Here is a 5,000-nt window from a genome sequence, read left to right as displayed (position 1 = left end):
TTATTTATTCTAACTTACGTATCTTCTAATAAAAATTTATTAAAGTCCGGTTGCGAGGTCGAAATATTAAGTATGAATCATAGTTCTAATACTTTTTAAAATCGATTTTATATATTCCGTGCTCCAGATACTAGAAAATAATATATTCAGTTAATAGGAATAGGATGAGTAGAATCCATAAAAAATACTTATCGAAAAAAGTGATCCATTGAGTCATACTAAGTATATTTGAATTCTATTGATTATAGACTATCTTTCTAACAATATAAGAAAAAAATGCGATATATAAATTCAATATTCTATAATTAATAATTATATATAGCAGGTATAAAGAAGATATCATTATTCATTAAATAAAAAAAAAGAGACTGATAAAAATGACTTACTCGAACTATTAGTCAACAGAAAATCAAAGCGTTGGTTTCGGCTAATAGGGATAGAGATAGGAAAAAAGGGGGTTTCGCGGTTTGTGGATTGGTGGACGAAACTGTGACTTATACTTTCACACAACTCGAATAATCCCCGGTAATGGCTCCAAAAACTTGGTGCACAATACCATGGCTTACATACATTCTTCACAACCTCGCACATCTAACCAGCAAGTGTACTGGGTCGTCCAAGTAATAAACCTTACGCGAGTAAGGGTCGATCCCACAGAGATTGTTGGTATGAAGCAAGCTATGGTCACCTTGTAAATCTCAGTTAGGCAGATTAAATAGTTTTGGGTTTCGAAAATTAATAATAAAAAGAAAATAAAAGGGGATAGAAATACTTATGTAAATCAATAGTGGAAATTTCAGATAGGCATATGGAGGTGATGTGCTCCTCTTGAATCTCTACTTTCTTATTACATTTATCCAATCCTTCTTACTCCTTTCCATGGCAAGCTGTATGTAGGGCATCACCGTTGTCAATGGCTACATCCCATCCTCTCAGTGAAAACGTTCCTATGCTCTGTCACAGCACGGCTAATCATCTGTCAGTTCTCAATCAGGTTGGAATAGAATCCCTTGATTCTTTTGCGCTTGTCATCACGCCCAGCCTTCAGAAGTTTGAAGCTTGTCACAGTCATTCAATCCCAGAATCCTACTCGGAATACCATAGACAAGGTTTAGACTTTCCGGATCCTCATGAATGCCGCCATCTATCTAGCTTATACCACGAAGATTCTGTTGGGGAATCTAAGAGATATGCGCCCGGCCTAAGGTAGAACGGAAGTGGTTGTCAGTCACGTGCGTTCATAGGTGAGAATGATGATAAGTGTCACGGATCATCATATTCATCAAGTTAAAGTGCAACGTATATCTTGGAATAAGAATAAAAGAGAATTGAATAGAAAATAATAGTAATTGTATTGAAACTTGAGGTACAGCAGAGCTCCACACCCTTAATCTAGGGTGTGTAGAAACTCCACCGTTGAAAATCCATAAGTGAAAGGTTCAGGCATGGCCGAATGGCCAGCCTCCATGGTCTAAGGACTAGGCGTCCAGAGATGATCAAATACACTAGTAAAAAGTCCTATTTATAATAAACTAGCTACTAGGGTTTACATGAGTAAGTAATTGATGCATAAATCCACTTCCGGGGCCCACTTGGTGTATGTTTGGGCTGATCTTGATCTATCCACGAGCTGAGGCGTTTATTGGAGTTGAACTCCAAGTTATAACGTGTTTTGGGCGTTCAACTCCGGATCATGACGTGTTTCTGGCGTTTAACTCCAGACAGCAGCATGTACTTGGCGTTCAACGCCAAGTTACGTCGTCAATTTCCGAATAAAGTATGGACTATTATATATTGCTGGAAAGCTTTGGATGTCTACTTTCCAACGCCGTTGAGAGAACGCCATTTAGAGTTCTGTAGCTCCAGAAAATCTATTTCGAGTGCAGGGAGGTCAGATTCCAACAGCATCAGCAGTCCTTTTTGTCAGCCTTTTTCAGAGTTTTGCTCAAGTCCCTCAATTTCAGCCAGAAATTACCTGAAATCACAGAAAAACACACAAACTTATAGTAAAGTCCAAAAATGTGAATTTAACATAAAAACTAATGAAAACATCCCTAAAAGTAGCTTAAACTTACTAAAAACTACCTAAAAACAATGCCAAAAAGTGTATAAATTATCCACTCATCACAACGCCAAACTTAAATTGTTGCTTGTCCCCAAGCAACTGAAAATCAAATAGGATAAAAAGAAGAGAATATACTATAAATACCATAATATCAATGAATATTAATTATAATTAGATGAGTGGGACTTGTAGCTTTTTGCTTCTGAACAGTTTTGGCATCTCACTTTTTCCTTTGAAGTTCAGAGTGATTGGCGTCTCTGGGAACTTAGAATGTTGGATAGTGTTATTGACTTTCCTAGTTAAGCATGTTGATTCTTGAACACAGCTACTTATGAGTCTTGGCCTTGGCCCTAAGCACATTGTTTTCCAGTATTACCACCGGATACATAAATGCCACAGACACATAACTGGGTGAACCTTTTCAGACTGTGACTTAGCTTTGCTAGAGTCCCCAGTTAGTGGTGTCCAGAGCTCTTAAGCACACTCTTTTGCTTTGGATCACGACTTTAACCACTCAGTCTCAAGCTTTTCACTTGGACCTTCATGACACAAGCACATGGTTAGGGACAGCTTGATTTAGCCGATTAGGCCTGGATTTAATTTCCTTGGGCCCTCCTATCCATTGATGCTCAAAGCCTTGGATCCTTTTTACCCTTGCCTTTTGGTTTTAAGGGCTATTGGCTTTTTCTGCTTGCTTTTTCTCTTTTTTTTTTCAAAATATTTTTTTTCTTCTTTTCGTCAATTATTTTTATTTATTTATTTATTTTTTTCGCCATTCACTGCTTTTTCTTGCTTCAAGAATCAAATTCATGATTTTTCAGATTGTCAATAACATTTCTCCTTGTTCATCATTCTTTTAAGAGCCAACAATTTTAACATTCATAAACAACAAGATCAAAAGACATATGCACTGTTTAAGCATTCATTCAGAAAGCAAGAAGTATTATCACCACATCAATATAATTAAACTAAATTCAAGGATAAATTCGAAATTCATGTACTTCTTGTTCTTTTGAATTAAAACATTTTTCTTTTAAGAGAGGTGAAGGATTCATGGAATTATTCATAATCTTTAAGGCATAGTTACTACGTACTAATAATCATGTAATAGATAAACATATAAAAAACGAAAAGTAGGAAAAAAATAAAAATTTTAGAACAAGGAATGAATCCACCTGAGTGAGGGTGGCGCCTTCTTGAAGATCCAATGGTGCTTTTTGAGCTCCTTTATGTCTCTTCCTTGCTTCTGTTGCATGATCCCTAGTGATTTTGGTGTTCCTATCCTTAGTTGCTTCCAATAATTATGTAGAGGAACATGTATCCCCTGAGGTATCTCAGGGATTTCTTGATTTGCAGTCAAATATTCTACCACTGAGCTATAGACCCTTTAGATGAGTCTTTCCATCTCCCATGACTCAGAGGTGGAAGCTTTTTGTCTTTCCTTTTTGTCTTTTTTTTTCTTCTTTTTTTTTTTGAGGTTTCTCTGAATTGTTGATTTTTAGTTTCTCTTGACTTCCTCTTCAGAGTCCTTTCAGGTTCATGATCTGCTTCAATAAAAATGTTCTTGTCCTTGCTCCTGCTCATATAGGGAAGAAGAGAACAAGAAAAGAAAGAGGAATCCTCTATGTCACAGTAAAGAGGTTCCTTATTGCTAGTAGAAGAAGAAAGGAATAAAAGTGGAGAATCCAATCACAATGGTGAGGATAGAGGCAGTGATTGGAGATGAAGAGAGGTGAAGAGAAGTGTTAGTAAATAAATAAAATAAATAGAAAGAGATGAGGGGGAGAGAAATTCGAAAATAATTTTGAAAAATGGGTTAGTAATTTTCGAAAATTAAAACTAAAATTTGAAACAATTAATTAATTAAAAAGAATTTTTGAAAAAGAGGGAGGTATTTTCGAAAATTAGAGAGGAAAAAGTAGTTAGGTGGTTTTGAAAAAGATAAGAAACAAACAAAAAGTTAATTAGTTAGTTGAAAAAAGATATTAAAATCAATTTTGAAAAGATAAGAAGATAAGAAGTTAGAAAAGATATTTTAAAATTTTTTTGAAAAAGATAAAATTTTGAAAAAAATATGATATAAAAGATATAATTTAAAAAGATATGGTTTTGAAAAGATAAGATTGAATTTAGTTTTGAAAAAGATTTGAATTTTAAAATCACAATTAATGACTTGACTCACAAGAAATCACAAGATATGATTCTAGAACTTAAAATTTGAATCTTTCTTAACAAGAAAGTAACAAACTTGAAATTTTTGAATCCAAACATTAATTTTTGATGCAATTTTCGAAAATATGATGTAAAGATAAGAAAAAGATTTTGAAAAAGATTTTTGAAATTTTCGAAAATGATGAAAAGATGGAAAAGATATGATTTTTGAAAAAGATTTAAAAAAGATAAGTTTTAAAAAGATAAGATATTTTTTTTGATTTTTGAAATTTTTTTTGATGAGAGAGAAAAACACTAAAAATACTTCAATGCATGAAAATTTTGGATCAAAACACATGATGCATGCAAGAACACTATGAATGTCAAGATGAACACCAAGAACACTTTGAAGATCATGATGAACATCAAGAACATATTTTTGAAAAATTTTCAATGTAAAGAAAACATGCAAGACACCAAACTTAGAAATTTTTCATGTTTAGACTCTATGAATGCAAGAATGCATATGAAAAACACCATACAACACAAAACAATAAAATATGAAGATTAAACAAGAAAGTTCATCAAGAACAACTTGAAGATCATGATGAACACTATGAATGCATGAATTTTTCGAAAATTTTATGCAAGAAAAAGATGAACATGCAATTGACACCAAACTTATGACTTGACACAAGACTCAAACAAGAAACACAAAAAAATTTTTGATTTTTATGATTTTCTAAATTTTTTTTGTATTTTATTTGATTTTTTTCGTAAAATA

Source organism: Arachis hypogaea, chromosome 3, assembly GCF_003086295.3.
Source record: "Arachis hypogaea cultivar Tifrunner chromosome 3, arahy.Tifrunner.gnm2.J5K5, whole genome shotgun sequence".
NCBI lineage: Eukaryota > Viridiplantae > Streptophyta > Magnoliopsida > Fabales > Fabaceae > Arachis > Arachis hypogaea.
This window is presented reverse-complemented; position numbering follows the sequence as displayed.